Genomic DNA, 22,198 nt, shown 5'->3' with positions numbered 1-22,198 from the left:
ACTATATGCATTTTGTAAGCATTGGTTGGAGAACAGCACCACAAAATTCAGATAAGTGTGAATTTTGAAGGATGGTTGTGTTTCGGTTCTCATTATTTCAGAAAGCGTGAATTTGATAAAACTGGCTTTAAATGCCAACTGAATCAAATTTCTCCCTCATCTCTAGTTGCAGGTGGAGCCTAGGTGCTGCATTTTAGTTGTTTCAAGCCTTTTACCTTGAGGTAACTTACAGGACTCTTGCATGTTGCAGAGGATACCGGGAGGTGTTTTGTAATGGGCCCAGTCCCATAATAGGCGTTAAATGTGCTTATTATTGCTGTAATCACTTACATAGTCTGCTTATTTTATAGTTTGCATATTGCTAGACTACAAAAAGTTCTTTGAAATATTTTCTTTGCCCCCCTTCCTGTGTCTCTACGACAGTTGTGTGACAGAGTACTGAGAGATAACATGTCTGAGAAGATAGCCAAATGCGCAGAGAGAATCGTAAACATTGATAACATTTTAAGCAGCTGTTGGAACAACATTTAAGGCATTCCGTTTGTTGGTAGGTCTGAGAGAGACATTGCCACCAGACCAACCAGGGGAGCACACTTGGTTAAGTTGACTTGTTGACAAAAGGGTTAGCTAGTCTCATTTGCTGTCTTTAGCTGGTGGCATGTAGAGATGGCAGCTGATAAAGCCATAGGAACAACCACTTTCTGATAAGAAAGGGTATAAAAAGCCAGCCCACCCATCTGGAGATGTGGTCCAATGCCTCAGGAGTGATGTATGTCATCCATGCCATCTGATGGGTGAGATGTATTTTGACATGTATTTCCTTGTAATTTGTAGCTTTGGCTCTGAGTTTTAACTCAGTCCTTACATATATTGTATTATATATCTCATATATATATTTCATATATTGTATTTTCTTATATTGTAACCTGATTAGTAACCAGTAATGATTTGAAACGAATGCTGATGAAAGTTAAAGAGGAAACCACAAAAGCCAGACTACAGCTGAACGTCAAGAAGAATAAAGTAATGACAACAGAAGATTTATGTAACTTTAAAGTTGACAATGAGGACATTGAACTTGTCAAGGAGTATCAATACCTTTGCACAGTCATTAACCAAAATGGAGACAATAGTCACGAAATCAGAAGAAGGCTAGGACTGGGGAGGGCAGCTGTGAGAGAACTAGAAAAGGTCCTCAAATGCAAAGATGTATCACTGAACACTAAAGTCAGGATCATTCAGACCATGGTATTCCTGATCTCTATGTATGGATGTGAAAGTTGGACAGTGACAAAAGTGGATAAGAGAAAAGTCAACTCATTTGAAATGTGGTGTTACAGGAGAGCTTTACGCATACCATGGACCACGAAAAAGACAAATAATTGGGTATTAGAACCAGGGCTGTGGAGTCGGTATGTCAAACCTTCGACTCTGACTCTGACTCCTCTATTTTTCTACTGTCCGACTCTGACTCCTTCATAAATGGCAAATGTATATTAATGTATTAATGTTAATACATTAATATTAATATTAAAATATTAATTTTATTTTGAAGTTGGAGTCTCCGACTCTGACTCCACCCAAAATTGCTTCCGACTCCACAACTCCGACTCCACAGCCCTGGTTAGAACAAATTAAGGCAGAACTATCACTAGAAGCTAAAATGATGAAATTGAGGTTATCATACTTTGGACACATCATGAGAAGACATGATTCACTAGAAAAGACAATAATGCTGTGAAAAACAGAAGGGAGTAGAAAAAGAGGAAGGCCAAACAAGAGATGGATTGATTCCATAAAGGAAGCCACAGACCTGAACTTACAAGATCTGGACAGGGTGGTTCATGAGAGATGCTGTTGGAGGTTGCTGATTCATAGGGTCGCCATAAGTCGTAAGCGACTTGGAGGCACATAACAACAACCTAATGAAGCAAGTTTGCACCTTCAAGGTCTTATACTTTGATGTTAAATGAGTATATACAGCAACCTGTTTCCTGCTGATTTGTATTATTATTTTCTGTTTCTGCTGTGATGGCTAAAGCCACTTAGAATGCATTTTAATAGTTGTAGTGTGCCAGATACGAATAAATAGCATATATTAGAAGAATATTCTGCTGTCTGAAGTCTGACTCCCAATTAGAAAATTTCTGGTACCTCCCAAGAATCCTTGGGTGGGGTGTCTGTCTATTAATCCACCTACTGGAGACGTCTGCTGTTGGAAACCTGTGAGTTTAAGTGAACTAACGTTCAGCATACGAAGACTCTTGAGTAGATACGGGTAAAGGGAGAAACCCTTGACCCTGTGCATTCACAGAAAAAAAGGCCGTTCTTGCCGGTATCAATTCAAAGGTGTATGCCATTCCCACATGGTGCTGAACAAGGTTGTTAGGCCTCCCTTCTCATCCTCTGAATTGAGACTTTCCTGAGGCTGTTCATAGTGAAATTATAGAACCATTGCCAGATGCCCTGACTTGATACTGTAGTTCATTCTGTTGTCTGCCTTGCCATAGATTCTGAAATGTTAGTTTCCCTTAGAATTAATTCTAATACTTTATTTAAGGCCACCAATGAACCATGTGCTATTTTTATACCACATGCATGATGCTAATATTGTTTCATCGAACATGGTGTTTTTTCAGACAAGGATCTCATAAGAATCTCCAAGTCCAGGGACCTGCTGGGAGCTAGGCTGAGGTTTTGCTCCTTTGTAAGAGATCTGCCACCTCAACTTGCCTAGAGCCAACTGTAGGTGGTTAGACCAAGTTGTTTGTTATTATTAAATTTGTATCCTGCCCTTCCTCCCAAAGGGAGCCCCGAGTGAGAAACAAGTGATAAAACACTAAAAAAATCTTAAAAACAAAACATATTTAAAAACATCTTGTGTTTTTTTGCAGGCAGACCTATCAAATGTAATTTCCTCCAGCTGTGTTTTTATTGTTGAGCATCATCATAATAAAACATTAAGTGAGTAAGAGTTGGTTAGCATGTTTTTTACAAAAGGTTATTTAAATAGATTATTCCACAAATATTCACACATACACACACATTCTTTCTGTATACAAATTTTGGGCCTAATACTGGACTGCCAAGTGCTGAATGAAAAAGAAAACGAGAAGATCGGGGGTGGGTGGGGGGAAGCAGGTCCTTGCAACAAAGGAGGAGGATACGGTTGAATATTATCCAGAAATGTATTGTTCCAACACATTACAACAGACTTATTTGTCTGTTCCTTTCTTTGTCGTGCAAAGATCAACAGGGTATACATTTTCTTCCAACTTGCTTCTATGCACATTTTGGCAGCTACAAGTAGGTTTACAGTTTATTTTCATGCTGGTATCATTGGTTGAATCTTGTGTTATAGCTTTAGCATTTTGTAGAAATAGATATCTAGTCATTTTATTTGAGTTCAAAATTATGATCCAGAAAATCTGTATTTTACGAGATTTTTTTAAAAAATATACAGGCATACCCCGCTTAACATCGCTTCACTTAACGTCGCCTCTCTATAACGTACATGCTCTATACTCCACCATACCCCACTTTAACGTACGCACTTCACAATAACGGACACTGACGGAACTTGCGTGCCACGTGCGTTGCGAAGCGTCATCTTCTTAGCGATCTAGCGATCTGAGCAGCTGCTGCCTTGGAGACAGAACCTTTTACAGTACTGTAATCATTTAAAGATATTACATTTAAGTACAGTACAGTACTTCACAGTACTGTAAAGAGCGATTGGAGCTCTGCCTGCCCCGGCCTAGGTCAGTGGCTCTGTGTGGGTGTGTTTGTGTGGGGGTGGGTGAGTGGGTGGGGGGCCACATCGTGCTCTTTAGATCCCTCTGATTTCATTTTACTGTCCCATTTATACCTCTCCCTCTCCATTGTCCCATCTGCTTTACTGTAATTGTTTGTGATAAAAAAATAAAAATTCTTTAGATCACCCTGATTTCATTTTATACCTCTCCATTGTCCCATTTTATACCTCTCCATTGTCCCATCTTCCTTTCCTGCTTTTTCTCTCTGTCTCTGCCCATCATTAGTTCTGGCTTTTGCTTGTGACTCCCAATAGCGTGTGTGTGTGGGGTGTGTGTATTGGTATTGTTTTCCCTTGCCTTCAGTACTGTACAGTACAGTACTGTACAGTATTACAGTACAGTACATAATGGCAGATACAAAGACAAGTTGTAAATCTATCACCTTGGATATGCAGCTTAAAATGATTAAACTGTCTGATGAAGGTATTTCTCAAGCTGAGATAGGCCGAAGGCTAGGCTTCACTCGAACAGCAGTTAGCACAGTCATGAGGAGCAAAGAAAAAATTCTTGCGGGAGTTAAGAGTGCTACGCCAGTGAACACAACAAAAAAATAGAAAAAGGGATAGCGTTGTTGCAGATATGGAGAGACTCTTAATACTTTGGATAGAAAATTAGACTGCACGCCAGGTTCCTGTAAGCCAGGCAATGATTTCAAAGTAAGGCCTTAAGCCTATTCAATGAGCTGAAGGCTAAGAAGGGGAGGCAGTGAAGGATGCCGAATTTGTTGCAAGCCGTGGATGGTTTGACAGGTTCAAGAAGAGGTCTAACCTACATAACATCAGAGTGCAAGGAGAGGCAGCTGCTGCAGGTACTGAGGCTGCAGAAAGCTATGCACGTGACCTTGCCAAAATTATTGAAGAGGGAGGCTACTCCAAAGAACAAATTTTTAATGTGGATGAGACTGGGCTGTTCTGGAAAAAGATGCCTGCAAGAACCTTCATCGCCAGAGAGGAGAAAACAATGCCAGGCTACAAGCCAGCTAAAGAAAGAATAACCCTTCTGTTAGGTGGCAATGCCTCTGGTACCTTAAAGCTAAAGCCTATGCTAATTTATCATTGGCAAAACCCTAGAGCTTTGAAGAACTACGTTAAAACTAGACTTCCAGTACATTGGAGGTCTAATAGAAAAGCATGGGTGACTGCAGCCATTTTCGAAGATTGGTTTGACACCTGCTTTGTACCAGAGGTGAAAGCCTATTGCGGGGGCAACAATATCCCTTTTAAAATTTTGCTCCTTGTAGACAATGCTCCTGGCCACCCTCGAACGTTAGATGAACTGAACCCTAACATTTGAGTGGAATTCCTACCACCAAATACCACCTCACTCCTGCAGCCCATGGATCAATGTGTCATAGCCACCTTCAAGTTGAACTACTTGAAAAGAACCTTCTGCAAGTGTATTGCAGCAATAGAAAATGAAGAGGGGGCAGGGCAAGAAGTCCTAAAGAAATTCTGGAAAAGCTACAACATCTTGGATTGCATCAAAACTATAAGAGATGCTTGGAATGACATCAAGGAAACAACAGTGAAAGGGGCCTGGAAAAAATTATGCCCACAGTTATTTGATGATGTCGAAGCCTTTGAAGATCCTGTAGCTGATGTTACTGAAAATATTGTAGAGATGGCAAGGCAGTTAGAGCTGGAAGTGGAGGCAGAAGATGTTGCTGAACTTATGGCATCCCATGCTGAACCCCTCAGCAGTGAAGATCTTCTTGAACTTGAAGAGGAGAGAGAGGAAGAAAATGTGCCGGATGAGGATGAGACCATGGAACAGCCTGAAGGCCTAACTTCAAAAGTTCTCTTGGAAGCTTTCCGTCATCTTGATAGCGCCATGGCTCTTTTGGAAAAGCATGATAGGGACTTGGAAAGAAGTTCCAAAGTCAGTGCTAACATTTTGGGGGCTTATGCCTGTTACAAAGAAATCTACAGGGAAAAGAAAAGAGCTACAGTTCAAACCTCCATAGACACCTACTTTCTCCAAAGGCCAGCAGCAGCACCCAGTCAATCTCCCAGACCATCAACATCCACTGATCCATCTCTAGCATCGACATCAGCCCCATGCCCTACTCCTACTTCAGGCAGTCCATCCAAGTGTCTAGCCCTTGATGACTCGACTTATGAAGTAGAAGATATGCCCTCTCCTTCATCCTTCCTGCAATACATGTAAATTTTCGTCCATCCATTTCGCATCTGCCAGCTGACATTAAAGGTAAGCTTACTTTATTTTATGTTTATTTTAGTTATAAATGTGTTATTTACACCAGTTATGCCCATATATGACGATTGCAGTGCAGTACATGCATCGATAAGTGGAAAAAAAGTAGTGCTTCACTTTAAGTACATTTTCACTTTACATACACGTCCGGTCCCATTGTGTATGTTAAAGCGGAGTATGCCTGTATGCAGAAATTCATCTCTGTTTGCCTTGCAGTGCCGACAGTTATACATTGTGTGGCCATCGACATTAAGTTATAAAGAAATTTTCATTCAGAATAGATTATACTAATTTAGATGGTACGTTTAGGGGAAGGGCCGTAGCTTTGTGTTAGAGCATCTGCCTTGCATGCAGAAGGTCCCAGCTTCAGTCCCCAATGGCATGTCCAGGTAGGGCTGGGAGAGACTCTTAGTCTGAAACCTGGGAGAGCTGCTGCCAATCAGTGTAGACAATACTGAGCTAGATGGACCGGTGGGTCTGACTCACTATGAGGCAACTTCCTATGTTCTTCCATATTCAATGCCATTCACTTGTATGGATTTCTTGTCCTGTGTCTCCTTGCCCACTTTCCTATAAACACAACAACTAAGTCCCTAAGCTATAATAAGAAGGTATCTAACTTGCCTATCAAGCCTTTGCAGTCATTTATCTCAATCAATAACAAACATATGTTCCCCCTTCCCTGCCCTTGTTCCTCTGCATTTCCTACATGGGGCATCATTATACATCTTGCTTGAAAATGCTGAAACCTTGGAGGCCTAATCCCCCTCTTTAAAGCATCTCTTTGTATGTTAGAATTATTTTGACCTCTTACTAGGTTTTTGATCGTATTGTTGCCATAGTGAAATGTCTGCTGCCATACCCAAGACATACATTAGGTACTGATTATAGAAGGCAGAAATGCACATTGACAGTGCATGGTTTTATTTCTAGTTTTTAATGCCTGCCACTTCCATTTAAAACTGTCTGTACTATAGAATATTCTAAGAGACTGATGGAGATTAGAAGATCCTTGGGTGATCTCCCAAGGGACACAGTCAGCTGACAGTCAGCTAAATGTAGGCTGTGATGATGTATACAAAGCCGAGGCAGGTGATCTGGGATTCTGACCTCCCAGGCAGCTGCTAGTTTGTGTCTCTGGTTTGCATCAGGCTTGCACCAATTTTCCCAGTTTTGCATACTTGGGCACTGCTCATTTCTATTCCCTATATAACTTCCTTGTTTTGCCCATGGTTCCTCTGTGCAACAAAGGCCCACCCTGTGCATTTCTCCCAGACCTCAATGAATTTCTTAACCTCTGCTTGGTGCTGCTTCTGTTTCTTCCTTGAACGCTTCTCTGCTCCCCAGCTCTGCCTATTACTGTGATTTCGCTCAGATTGCTTCCATGGAACTGGCCTCTGTGTATTGAAAGGGTGGGCACATCTGTATGGCAGTTTTCCTGGGGAAGACTGTGTTGCTGCCATCTCCTGCCCCTTTTGCCCCCTTTTGGGGGCTCTGATCCTGGTGAGAGGGGTTGGACTCGCCCAGGCCATGACAGTTTCTCTGTACAGAGTTATCCTAAGTTTTCCTTGATTCTACCCCTTAATATACCCAGTAATTTCTTGTGCTGTTAAAAAGCTTAGGAAAACGTACTTGGAGTCGTATCTGCAGAAATAATTAATATAAACTGGCAAAGGCATGACTGTTAACAGTACAGATTGGAAAATAATTGTATTAGAGAAAAAAATATCTGTCCCTCTGTCTATTGACATAAAAATATCTCTCTTTTCACCCCACATTCTGCTGGTGTGGAGTAATTCTTTGCTGCTTAGCACTGGCAGCCCTGTGGCAAGAGAGGACCGCCTCTCTGGATGCTCTCCAGGAATGCAGGATGACAGTTAGTATACTCTGCTTTGGGGCCCTTGGAACTCATGCAGCTGTTGTCCCTACTTCTAATCATGGGACTATGTCTGGGGATAGGGGGAGGTTTTGGTAGGAGTCCGCCAGAAATATGTTCAACTAGATTGGAGAAACGCAACCTAGTCTTGCAGCTGGATGACGGTGGTGGCATTAAATCAGCAGCTGTTTTCTCTTGCTCTGATTTTGCTGCTGACTACCGTACATGTTTTTTCTCCCCTCTTTCCACCCCTTGGCTCATTCCTTCAGCTCTGTGCTTCCTCATAGAAGCATGTTTGTGGACTACTGTGCCTCTAGCTTGCACCCTTTCTCCCATCCTCCTTAGCCTGTTTGATGCAGGCTGTTCGTATTGTACCTGGCAAGATGGGGCCTAGATATTTGGGCACAACTTCTTTGTTGTTTTCAGATGAGCTGTTTATTGAGCATTCATCCTCATTTGCTTGCACAAAGTTTGTGGAAAAGCTATATGATGTAATGTCAAGCTGTTGTTATTCCACATTTTCCAGTGCATTTGTTTGTCACTTTTTTAACCTGACCCTTTTTAAACCATATTTTTTTGTGGGGAGGGGAAGCATGTTTGGTGCTCAGGAGTGCCATGTCCACTTTAATTGCACAACCCAAATTTGCCAATATGTGATTGAATCCCATCCGCAACATAGTAACAGTCTATTTCACTTAACAGAAGGTGCAATCTATGTCTGCACCTTCTGTTAAGGGAAATGTTGTAGCACTTCTGTAAGGGAGGAATGCATTTTTATGAACATATGTCAGTGCCTGAAACTGTCCGGTACTTAATCAGACACTTGGTCCATCTACTCTAGCGTTGCTTCTTCTGACTCGTAGCGGCTCCCCAGGGTCTCAGGGAAGGGTCTTCCCCAGCCTGGCTTCCTGGAATCCTCTGAAACTCAAACTTGATACATGTAAAGGATGTGCTCCGCCACTGAGCAATGGCTTCTCCCTTTTGTTCAAGATGCTTCTCCTTTGTTAACACACGAAAGTGAGAATAAATTGAGATGATAATAAACAAGATGGTGAAAGATTGACCGCAATAACAGAAAGGCAGGCGCTGGGTACTTAGAATGAGAAATGGAGGGAGGAGGCTCACTATGGCATTTGAAAAACTTTTGAGTGCTGCTGTTACTGTTTCTTCGTTTGGGCTCTTCCTGCCCAATCCCTTTTCCTGTATGAGGAAGATGTGTCCCAAAATGGATTAGACAGCAAATATGTTCATGTGTAGTGCCTCCCAATTCATGCACTGCCTTTGGCACATGATGCATGCGCGTTCTTACACTGGAGTTGTCTCTTGTAGAAAAGAAGTGTGCCCCTTAACATACAGAAGTGTTGTGTTCATCAGAAATCTGTTTATGATCTGTTGAGTTCCCAACCAACTATTTTCCTTAATGCACTCTTGTTTCCACAGTAGGGGACAGATTTACTCAAGGATATATCTTTTAGGGGTTGCGTGGGTGCTGGGATCTGGAGATAATTATGGGAATCATTGCAAGAGTGGGAAGCTTAGATTAGCAGGAAGACAGCCAGCAGAGATGTTATAATCTGACCCAGAAGCCACTGGTTGGCATTTAACACAACTCTTGAAGTCACAGCTGTGGATGTGAATCTTGTTCTTATAGGTAAATTTTCCTTAGCAATTTACAGCCTTTGGTTGCATCTTGAAATATGGGAGAAAGAAAACAAGAGCAGCAGTTTGTTATTGCACAAAAGTTAAGGCTCACTAACGCTTGTTAAACAGGCTTGACAACTTGGTTACAAAGGTCAGAGCCCGTAGGCCTGTGGCTGTTCGTTGCCAGAGTCCATGTTCAAAACATTTTGTTTTCTTTCACAGCCCTGGTCTTCAGCTTTTCCAAAGTCAGGACCCAGCTTTAACTCTAACCCACAATATGGAACCCACCTTTAATTTTTATATATTATTCTTACCTTTGAAGGTATTTATCTCTGTGTTTTCCCTGTGCTCTTAGTTTTCATTTCTTCTTCTCTCCAAAAGTTAGGGATGCTGCTGCTTGTATGAACCACCTTAGATAGAGTGCAGTCATGTGACCCATCAGTTGAAAACCAGTGGCTTAGAACAGCCTTCCTGCACTTTGTTCCCCCCCCCGCGCCAAAGTTTTGGGCTACAATACTAATGAGCCCCAGGCAGCACAGCCAGCGGCCAGATGGGTGTAGTAGTCCAAAACATCTGGAGTGCACCAGGTGGGGGAAATATGAAGCAGACCAGGTAACCTGCTTTTGACTGGGGATAGTCCCCTTAGTCTTACTAGTAAAAGTGGGAGGTAGCTTGAAGAAAGAGGTTGCCTTTCTCAGTCCTTCCCTCAGAGATGTATTTAGTGGATGTCCTAGAGGGTCCAAGCCACAGGTCTTTTGTAATAGGCCCCAGATCTGCTCCCCCTTACCCCCTTTTAATTTTTTTTTAAAAATCCTCTTTTTTTACCTTGTTTTCAGGGTGGCCGGTGAGTTGCAAAGTGTGTTGCTAGTGAGACCCCAGCCACCTCCCATCTTATTTTCCCCAGAGGTGCTGTATACGTTTAGGCAGGTTTGTGTACTGGGCAAAGTGCTTTCCCTTTTGGGGCTAAAACTCTGTCTGTCAGAAGTTGCTACTGTACATTGGCAAAGTAATGATAAACATGTGATGAGTTGATTTCATCTTCCAGTTTTAGGTGGTTGTCTCAAGTGAGCTGCAATAACCGTTCCACATCTTTGGGAAATGGATAAATGCAGTTATTATGCCTTTAAGCAATGATGTGCAAACTTGAGCTCCCCCCTCATCCCATCTAAGTACAGAAAAGTGGTGGAAATGGGGTTTGTTGTGGTTTTTCTTGTTATTAACTTTATACTGATTAATGGAACCATTACAAACATCAAAACCATAAACATTTTCGGTCAATGCCTGTGAAATTATGAAGGCTCAGTTCCTCTTTTGTCACGGAAGTTACAATTTTCAAGACTTAAGTATTTGAGAGGTGTGGAACTTTAGATAAAGTTGTTTTTCACTGACAGGTGTGAGAGAGAGCTTGAGGCAGTTAACCTAATACATGCCCAAGATAGGATTCATACAATCAAATTCAAATCTCTTCACCCCTGCCCTCCTGCAGACATTTTATTCTGGTACGACATGCTGACCCCCTCATTTACATGCTGGGTCACATGGCTTCTAAAGTTAAATACAAAGTCCAACTGAAGTCTAGTGCTTGGTTTCAGAAAAAATATAAAAATTAGAGATTGTGCAGTATTTCAGTCATCTTTGCAGCCTTAACATTTCACATTTTGTATTCTGGTGTTGGGAAATTGTGCACGAAGTTCAGTGGGTTGTTGGAGAGGCCTTGGAATTGTCACCGCTTGCAACCTCCATAAAGGTTCAGATATATAAAAGAGATTTGAAAAGGCTTGGTGGAGCAAGCTGCACATTGCTTGTTGTGATCTTCAAATTTGGGAGGGGAAAACATCCTGACTAGAGTATGACTCCCCAATGAAAGGCAAGATGAAAGCACTGAAGGGCAGCCTGCATTTTCTAAAAGCAGGTGTGTAATGAAGACACTCATTTCAGTGAAATGACTATTCCACGAAATGCCATCATAATCTCTCATGGCAACCAGTTTTCATGCTCTGGGGCACCTAGAGACTTGAGATATGGAGGTGGTGAATTTCAGGCAGGACTGGACATAATGCAGGCTATGTATGGCTCTGCAGACTCTCCTAGTGACCCATGAGTTCTTCTGAGAAGGCAGAAGTCTCTGAATTCCAGTCAGTTTTTGCAGAGAGATTTATGAAATCAAATGATGGTAAGGGAACAAGGAATCAAGTTAAAATACAATCTTTCTGAATTAACATTGTAGAATGTAGTAAATCCACCTGTGTGATGATTTTTGGCTGAAAGATTCAAAATTAATTGCAGTTCTCTGGCTTTCATTTGCATCCCTCAAAGTTGAGCAAGTTGCCTAGCCATAATTAAGATGATAATGTTTAGTGGGCCATCTTTTCTTCCATGTTTGAGGGAAATGTGCATATTTTAAAAAATGCAGAATGTATTAATCCTGACTTCCCTAAACTGGTGTCCTCCAGATGTGTTGGACTGTAGCTTCTATCAGCCACAGAGCATGGCCATAGTTGTAGTCCAAAACATCTGGAGAACACCAGATTGGGGAATGCTCTATTAAAGGTTTGCAGAGGCTGAGGCTGGAGGTCTTAGAAGCCAAATGGTGATGCTAGTGTGCCTTTTTTTGCACCACATTTTTAGGGCATTGATTGCTATGTCTATATAAGTGTTGAATTTCCATTTTAAGCAAGAACACGGCTTGGGGGTCACTCACCTACACCATCAATCTACTTTTAGGCATTTTGAGATGGGGTGGTCTGGGACATTTGGCTTTTAACTTTATAGTAAGTAACTGCATCTCTTGTTCATCATCTCTTGATCAGGGCATTGCCTGTTTGGCTGCTCTGGGTGACAGGCCTTGAAATTCTTATCAGTTGTGCCCTGCTGGGTGGTTAGAATTGGCTTTTGCCTGGTGTCCAAGACTAGTGCCTGGTGTCCTGACAGGGAACTCTTGGCTGCAAACTGTTCTTCAGTGCTAACATACACCATTATAATGCTTTGCCCGTTTCTTGTTTTATGCGTTTGCCACTTTTATGTTTGTATTAGGAATGCTTATTAAGAACATAGGAAGGCTGCCTTTGAGATAGTCAGGCCATTGGTCCATCTTGGGGGAATGAATCTGGGGTCACCTTCATCTGTAGCATATGTAAACTGTAAACCCTTTGGGACAGGGACCTGACCTTGTGCAGTCTGTAAACCAGCATGCATGTTGGTGACACTTTATTAAACAATACGTAATAGTAGATCTCCCATCTTCATTTGCTGATACAGATGATTTTTATGAATTAATGTGAGCTTTTCATTGAAAGCTACTTCAGTAGCTGCTGTGCTGGAAACTCAGTCAAAATGAAATACTCTCTGCTATTACAATTGCATTTTAAACTCTCTTTCCGTTCATGTTATTATTTTAGTTTCATTATAATCAGGTGATCAAATGCTTGAATCAGCAACAGGTTTCATATTTTGTTTCTAGATATATGGATTTGTGACTACTGGTATTATTCTCATTAATTAAACTTTTAGCTGTAAAGGTATAAAAATGAGTGAGCTCTTGTGATTTGTAGAGGACTGAAATATCCTTTTAAGCTCTGAATCTAAACATTGCATGAAATTCCTTGGAAATAGATTGTGCATGCCAGGAATAGTGATCTTATATGAACAGGTTGACTACAGAGTGTTTTTTCTCCCTTTTATGCTTCTCTTTTGGAAGAGAGCAGATAACCTCAGATGAGGTTTTTTTCCAGAGTGAATCATTCTTTAGAGAGGTAGTGGAAAACGCTTCATCCTTCTGAGGTTGTTCAGCCTCAGTTGCCAAACTTGTGTTGAAAAGCTGTGAGTCAAGCTTCCCAAGAAAATGAGTGGACTTGCTGCTGCTGTGGCTTGGGAATCTTCACATACTGCTTTTGCTGCACAATGGGGAAGAGTACCATGTTTGCTTTGGGGAATTGCATATTCAGAGGCTGGGTCTTCCACAGAGTTCAGAAATATCACTCATTTCAGGGGTTGGAAAAGCACATTGGTATTTTCAATCAGCAGTTTTAAGTAGCAATTGAAGTTTGATGTAAGTGTTCTGGTGGGGGGAAATACAGCTGAGGTTGAAAATACACCCATGGTTTTGGCTATTCTCTGCCATCAGTATTAGAATTATATTATGCAACAAACAAGGCCAGTCAGAATAAAAAGTCTTCAGCAGCAGGTTTCTTGGGGCAGGGAGTTCCACAGTGCTGGACAGCACAGCAGATAAGTCCTTTGTATGCACCTCCACTAACCTTGCCTCAGATGATTGCAGGAAGTACAGAATGGTATCCTGAGCTGACCTCAGTAGGTGGGTAGGATCTCACGGGAGGAGGCAGTCCTTATCAGTATCCTGGTCCAGAGCATTTAAGGCATTGAAGGTAATGACCAGCACTTTGAATTGAGTCTGGTAATGGACAGGCAGCCTGTGGTACAAGAGACGTTGCATGCTCAAAAGAACAAAAATAAATACAAAAACGGACTCCAGCCAGAACTTTTGCTACTTCATTTTGTACCAGCTGGTGTTTCTGAATGCTTTTTCAAAGGCAGAGTGTGTTTTAATAATTCAGTCTTGCATGTAGGCATGTGTAGCTGAGCTTTCTCAGAAATTTCTAGAGCTGGTATGCTAACATAAGCTGGGCAAAAACACTCTTGGCCACAGCTATCTGAAAATCCAGGAAGACTCATAAGGTGCAAACTCTTATTTTAAAGATGAATTTAATCCCACCCCAAACAGGCTAAAATGCTATCACTAGATCAGCAATTCTATTGACCCTGAAACTGTTTGCTTGTTAGTCCACATCCACTCCATTACTGAACTTGGGCAGTGATAAAGAACCTCAGTGGCTTCCCTAGATTGTGTCCCCCAGTCCTATTTCAACCAGGTTGCCCAATAGGAAAGCATGTTCAATGGTACTGACTGACAGGTCTAGCAAAACCAACATGGATGCAAACCCTCTGCCTAGCTCCTGACACGAATCATCTATCAGGGTTATCAAGGTCATCTTGGTCCTAAAATCAGACCAGAAGCCACTTGAAAAGGGTCCAGATAATTGATATCGCTCAAAGTTCCTTGGAAATTGATCAATACACGTGCTTGAGCACCTTGCTCAAAAATTGATTGGTGGAGGCTGACCAGTAATGATCACATATGATGGAATTGAAATAATGCTTTTGCTTCAGAACAGCTTCTTTTGCATTCACTAGTACCATGATTTCTGTTAAGGAAGTGTTTATTACTCTTTCAACTTACTTGACCCAAGCCCAAGAAGGTAAAGAGTCAAGCACACGGGTGGTTGGCCATAACTCAATAAGGATTTCCTGTCTCCCCCCGCCCCGATGCTGAGGTGAACAAATTGAGAGGAATTCATAAGCCCAAGGATCAGCTTTTAAACTCGTTCATAAACTTTCTAGAGTTAGGAGTGAACAGTGAGGTGGCCAGGTTGATATTAAATTGTTCAGGATTGTTAAAATAAAAAGGGATTGTAAAGAGCTCCAAAAGGGCTGCTCGACACTCAGTGAATGGGAGGTAAAATGGCAAATGCAATTCAGTGTAAACAAATGTAAAGTTATGCATATTGGAGCAAAATAAAATCTTAATTTCACATATCATAGAGGCTGACCTGGCGGTGACTGACCAGAAACAAGGCCTTGGGGTCATGTGGATAGCTCAGTGAAGATGTCAACCCAGTGTGCAGCATCTGTGAAAAAGGCAAATTACATGCTAGGGATCATAAGGAAAGGTACTGAAAATAAAACTGCCAGTATCATAACACTGTTACATAAATCTGTGATGCAACCGCATTTGGAATACCTTGTACAATTCTAGTTGCCTCATCTCAAAAAGGATATTGTAGAGTTGGAAAAGGTTCAGAAAAGGGCAACCAGAATGATCAAGGGGATAGAGTGACTCCCCTATGAAAAAAGGTTGCAGCATTTGGGGCTTGTTAGTTTAGAGAAAAGGCGGGTCAGAGGAGACATGATAGAAGTGTATAAAATTATGCATGGCATAGAGAGAGTGGATAGATAATTTTCTCTCTCTCTCATAACACCAGAACCCGTGGACATACAGAGAAGCTGAATGTTGGAAGATTCAGGACAGAAAAAAGAAAGTACTTCTTCACACAGTGCGTAGTTAAACTATGGAATTCACTCCTATAAGAGGCAGTGAGAGGCACCAACTTGGATGGCTTTAAAAGAGGATTAGACAGATTCATGGAGGATAACTCTATCAGTGGCAACCTGCCACAATGGCTGTGCCCTGTCTCCATAGTTTTGTTTGCTGCCCTGGGCTCCTGCTGGGAGGAAGGGCGGGGTATACATCAAATAATAAGTAAATAAATAAAATAGTTGGAGGCAGTATGCTTCTGAATACCAGTTGTTGGAAACTGCAGGAGGGGAGTGTGCTGTTTGCACTCAGATCCTGCTTGTGGGCTTCCCGTGGGCATCTGGTTGGCTTGAGAACAGGATGCTGGACTAGATGGGCCACTGGCCTGATCCAGAATAATAAAATAATAATACAATTTTATTTATGAGTCGCCTATCTGGCCGAATGAACGGCCACTCTAGGCGACGTACATAACACAGTAAAATACAATATAAAAACAATGCGGACCACAATAATTAATCTAAACACCACCCTTCTAGTTAATAACAACATTAAAAGCTAATCTACCCCAGGGATCCCATAGGCCTGCCTGAACAGCCAGGTCTTCAAGGCCCGGCGGAAACCTATCAGGGAGGGGGCATGACGAAGATCGAAAGGAAGGGAATTCCAGAGGGTGGGGGCCACAATCGAAAATGCCCTCTCTCTGGTCCGCACCAGCCTAGCTATTTTAACTGGTGGGACCGAGAGGAGGTCTTGTATGGCTGATCTCGTCGGGCGGCATAATTGGTGATGCTGGAGGCACTCCTTCAGATAAACTGGGCCGAAACCGTATAGGGCTTTAAAGGTCAACACCAACACCTTGAATTGGGCCCAGTAAACAACTGGCAACCAGTGTAGATCTACTAACACCGGAGTAATATGATCACGGCGATGGCTGTTCTTAATCAAACGTGCCGCCGCATTTTGTATCAGCTGTAATTTCTGGACTGTTTTCAAGGGTAACCCCACATAGAGCGCATTACAGTAGTCTAAGCGGGAGGAGACCAGGGCATGTATCACCCGTGGGAGCAGATGGATAGGAAGGTAGGGTTGCAGCCTCCGTATTAGATGTAATTGATACCAAGCTGCCCGGCTCACTGCCGAAATCTGAGCCTCCATGGACAGCTGAGAGTCAAGAATGACCCCAAGGCTGCGGACCTGGTCTTTCAGGGGTAATCTTACCCCATTGAACACCAGGTCTATATCTCCTAACCTTCTCTTGTCTCCCACGAGTAATACCTCAGTCTTATCGGGGTTCAGTTTCAGCCTATTCCCTCCCATCCATCCACTTACAGCTTCCAGGCACTTGGACACGGTGTTCACAGCCAACTCTGGTGAGGATTTAAATGAGAGATAGAGCTGGGTGTCATCCGCATATTGGTGACACTGTAGCCCAAATCTCCTGATGATGGCCCCCAGCGGCTTTACATAGATGTTGAATAGCATGGGGGAGAGGATAGAACCCTGTGGGACTCCACAATCAAGAGGCCAAGGGTCTGAAACCTCATCCCCCAATGCAACCCGTTGGTGCTTGTCTGAGAGATAGGAACGGAGCCACCGTAAAACAGTGCCCCTTATTCCTAATCCCTCCAGGCGATCTAAAAGGATACCGTGGTCAAAGGTATCGAAAGCTGCTGAGAGGTCCAGGAGGACAAGGAAGGTATATTCTCCCCTATCCAATGCTGTCCTCATATCATCCGCCAGAGTGACCAAGGCTGTTTCAGTTCCATGTCCAGTCCTGAAGCCCGATTGGAATGGATCGAGATAATCTGCTTCATCCAAGTGTGTCTGTAACTGTTTGGCCACCGCTCACTCAATCACCTTGCCCAAGAATGGTAAGTTAGAGACTGGGCGGAAGTTATTCAACTCTTGGGGATCCAAGGAGGACTTTTTCAAGATAGGCTTTATTACTGCCACCTTGAGGGCTGATGGCATTGCACCCTCTTCCAAGGATGGATTTACCACTGCCTTGATCCCTTCGCTCAGCTTCTCTTTGCAGCTCATAATGAGCCACGAAGGGCAAGGGTCAAACAGACAGGTGGTTGGCTTCACAGAAGAGAGCACCTTATCCACTTCCTCAGAGGGAAGAGGCTGAAACCGATCCCACCGTTTAACTGGAATGCAACTGGCCGACTCTGGCTCACTTCCTGTATCCACGGCGTACGGAGTCATGCTCTTCAGGCGCTCGATTTTATTGGCAAAGTGTTTAGCAAATGTGTCACAGGAGACTTTAGAATGCTCCATGGGTTCCTGAGCAACTGGATTGACCAGGCTTCGGACCACTTGGAACAACCTCCTGGGGCAGCACTCTGCGGATGCAATAGAGGCAGCAAAGAATTCCCTCTTTGTTGCCTTTGTTGCCACCTGGTAGGCAGCTATTGCTGCTCTAACCAGTGTCCAATCGTCTTCAGAGCGAGATTTCCGCCACCGGCGCTCTAGTCGTCTCACCTCCTGACTCAGACCCCGCAGCCGTGGTGTATACCAGGGTGCTATCTGAGTTCTATTCAGGGGGAGAGGACGTTTCGGAGCCACCTGGTCTACTGCCCTAGTGATCTTCCTATTCCACTCCATCACCAGGGTTTTGACTGGGTGTCCTTCAGCCAGCTCCAAATCTCCCAGCACATTCAGGAATCCTTTAGGATCCATCAGGCGTCTGGGACGGACCATCCTAATAGGTCCTTGTCCCCTGCAGAGGGTGTGTGGCATTAAGAGGTCCATAGTCACCAGGTAGTGATCTGACCATGACACAGGGTTGGAAACAATAGTCCCCATTTCCAGATCATTTCCCTCCCCTCCCGAGACAAACACAAGGTCAAGAGCATGACCGGCTACATGGGTGGGCTCTGTATTACTAAGGTGCAGTTCCCAGGAAGTCATGGTTTCCATGAAATCTCGAGGGGCTCCAGTGAGGATGGTCTCAGCTGGGGGAGAGCATCCGCACGCCCGTGACCACCTCGAGCACCTCGGTCAGGGAGTCTGCTGTGCAGCGGGGTGGGCGGTACACAAGTAGAATCCCTAAACTGCCCTTTGGGCCCAACCTCCAGTACATCCAGTCAACAAACTTGGTCTTATGGAGAGAGGGTCTGGCGAAAACCAAGGAGCCCCGATAGATGACTGCCACTCCCCCTCCCCGCCTACCAACCCTCGGCTGCTGTGCGTATTGGAAGCCAGCTGGACACATGGCCTCAAGCGTAGGAGCTGAGGCCTCATCCAGCCAGGTCTCCGTAATACACATCAGGTCTGCGTTCTCATCCAGGATCATATCATGGATGAGCGTTGTTTTTTGAGCCAGAGACCTGGCGTTACATAACAGCAGTCGAAGGTTGGATGGAGTCCTGCGTCCCCCAGTTATCTTCTGCTTGTGGACAGGCCCGGAACAGGGGATGGATATTATGCATCTATCCCTTGTTCCCCTAAACTGGCGTGGCCTGCCACCTGCACCTTTCCAGGATCTGCCGCCTAGCCTTTTAATATCGTGGCTCCCCACCCTCCCCATGGTACTCCCCTCCGGTCTGCACATGCCCCCTCCTTATCCGCCAATCAGGCAAGCCCCCCACCCCAAAACTACACCAGAATATCTTAAGTCCAACAGGCATCTAATCTCCGCTACAAGTCACTCCAGCTGGTAGGTCGGAGCAGTGGATGGAAATGCCTGTGTAGCGGGGGCGATGAAAAGATTTCACCTGCTGGAGATGTCTCCTTCTTCCTGGCCACCACCAGATTTATTTCATGGTGTGGTAGCTGTCTTTAGGGGCCTGCGCTGCTCTAAATATGATGATACAATCCTCGTAGCAGCCTGGCCAGTTGTGGAGAAGCCAAAAACGGCAATTTTAGTGGTTCCAGTTAGATGATTAATATCCACTAGCTATATCTCTCATATATAGATGTTATTTGATGGATATCTCTCCTTACAGATGTTCTTGAATATCTGTAGATGGTTATATCTCTTAAGGCCTTTTAAGGCCTGAATCTGTATTGGTGAGCCAATATCAGCTGAAGCAGAGGAAGAGCAGGTTAAGACTCTTCTCATGTTCTTATAAGCAGCTTCCAAATGTACTTCTAATGATTCTGCAGGTGATGTAAAGCTCAAGTTGGAACGGATGCCAACTTGGCAATTTTTATCTGCTCTATGTCTTCAAAAGTGATCACTGTGGACCACCAAGGAATCCTATAAAAAGATGAAGCAATCAGGATGTGTATGATAGAATATCCTTATTTTGTTGTACCAAAATGTACTTTTAATTTATTATAGTTTTCATTCATGGTGACTGTGATGTTCCTGCTTATAGTGTAAATATGGTAAGTGCTGTTTATATAGAAGACATATAGTAAGTGGAGTGAAAGAGGAGGGGGAGTACATGAGCAGTAGAATGCTGGATGATTGGCTGAGCGTTTGAATGGCTGGGAGTATAAATGGAAGAATGACAGTTGAGGGTGGATGTTGGGAGTGTAGAGAAAGAGGTGTTTGAGGGTGGAGGTCAGGAGTGTGGAGAAAGAGGGAGTTGGAGTTCTGATTAATAATAAGTCAAGTACAAAACAGGAATAGATGAAACCATACGCTTGTGAAACATTCTAAAACTAATCTTGTTATTTCTGATATTTAATAAATACTTATTTGGTTTACCAAAGGCCTGATCCTTGGCTGGGGGATATACATACCAGAAGGGAGGGCAAGGTAATTACCAAGACTGAACAGAAACAGTATCTAATGGTGGCAGCGGTGAAGGGAGGAATAATAACAATTCAAGTATCCAGAGCAACCCAGAGTTGTATGCGTTATCTATAAAGATACAAGGGGGTTGGGAACAGCATAAGCACGCAGTCACAAAAGTAACCAGCTAGAGAGAGACTCTGGCAAAGTCTCTGGGAGTATTGGTTATAGGATGTGACTAGCAGGGGGATCTAGTGAGATCTGTGCTAGAGCGGAGTGAGAAACCATATAAAGGACGGTCTGGACTGGTGGTATCCCTGGTGGTGCCTCGTGAAAGGCAGTAGCCACAAGCAGGTGGGAACCTGACAGGGAGAACCAGGGAAGGACGTCACAGTGACCCTTAATCACTGATGGATATTTTAGTAAATGTGGACATAAAAGACTTGTGTGTGAGAGGAGTTTGCAATCTGTTCTAGAGTTTCTTGTGTCAAGCTTTTAGACAGCTTTTTAGATCCTGAAACTAAAGGAGGCTATAACAAAACCTGCGATTCTCAATTGTGTGGAATGTTTATTAATATTTCCAGTTGCTTTCTGGATCTCTGTGCATGTATGTGGGGAGATACCTTTCTATGAGCAGTGTTTAAAAATGGCAGATACTTATTGTAGATTGCACCAGTTGGTAAGATCTAAATGAACAGGCTAGATAGTGACTGCTGGTGTAGGAGAAATACAACTGATCCTAGAGGCCATAAGTGGAAGAGATGATCCACTTACAACTAAAGCAAAAGAGTGATTGGCTATGGATATGGCAAAGCAGCCAAGATGTGAGCACAGCTGCCAAGGATCTGAATTCTATCATGGTGTAGTCTGGAGAATGGACACCATATGGAAGTGTAAGCATTGGATAAAACGCAAAGAATGTGCCTTGAATTATTTGCAGGACTGCAGAAGACTATGAATGATTCTTGCAAGGACTGGACTTTTGTGTAGATGAAAGGCTATTGTTGTTCATTACAACTAAGCCTGATTAGAATCAAAAGATGTTTATAAACTTTAGTATTGCAAATGAAAAATACAAACTCTTGCAAAAACAAAATAGTTATCAGGGAGTGGAGCTGTAAGGATTGCAGGTATTGCAGGAAAAGAACAAGGTGTGCACTTCACGTTTTTGACATGAGTAAGTATTTCTTCTGCTTTCTCTTTGTGTCATCTTAGAATAGAAGCCTGGCAATAGGGGTTGTGCGCTATCCAGTGGTCAGTGAGACTAGGGGCTTATCCAAACGGAGCGGGATAATCCATGGTTTCCATATTCGGTTTGTCATCTGATAGTCCTCACTTTTCCTTTTAGTTCGCTCTTTCCCAATTAAAAGAAACGCTTTTTTGCACACGCAGCGGTAAGACCCCTACATTCTTTTCGCTTTTTCCAAGCTTTGCCTCTAAAACCTCCCCCTATCAACCGATTGGTCAGCAAAAAAATTATGTATGCTCCTCTCCCCCTTTGCAAGGAAGCACAATATGGCTGTAAAGGAGTTCTCGCCTCAGAAGGAAAGGCTGCTGGTCGGTTTCACGCCTGCCTTGTTTGTATTTGCGATATTATGCTTAAATGAATGTATGCTTTTCTGCCTTTATTGATATTTAAGGAGATACACACACTGGCAATTGCACTTATTTTTCCAAAAAAGCAAGAAATGTGTCACCCCCCCTTCTCCCTTTCCTTCCCACTGAGAATGAAATTGAGAAAGCTTTCTGGAGCAGGCTTGAAACCGACCAGAAGCCCTTTTCTAAGTTTGTATTTGCGATATTACACTTAAACCAATGTATGCTATTCTGCCTTTATTGATATTTAAGGAGAT

General features: G+C 43.2%; 1 protein-coding gene across 6 annotated transcripts in view; it reads left to right on the top strand.

The window, feature by feature from the left end:
• Positions 1-22,198, top strand: part of NCOA1 (nuclear receptor coactivator 1) — a 393,348-nt gene that overhangs the window by 9,078 nt on the left and 362,072 nt on the right. Inside the window, exon 1 of one of the 6 annotated variants that reach the window (XM_061625848.1) lies at positions 17,340-17,529. The exons of the other annotated variants lie outside the window; for them this stretch is intronic. The gene's annotated coding sequence lies outside the window, so the exon portion shown is untranslated. Of the gene's footprint in view, positions 1-17,339; positions 17,530-22,198 lie in introns of those variants that run through there. 6 annotated transcript variants of the gene reach the window in all.

This window comes from Rhineura floridana, chromosome 4 (assembly GCF_030035675.1).
Source record: "Rhineura floridana isolate rRhiFlo1 chromosome 4, rRhiFlo1.hap2, whole genome shotgun sequence".
Taxonomy (NCBI): domain Eukaryota; kingdom Metazoa; phylum Chordata; class Lepidosauria; order Squamata; family Rhineuridae; genus Rhineura; species Rhineura floridana.
This window is presented reverse-complemented; position numbering and strand designations above follow the sequence as displayed.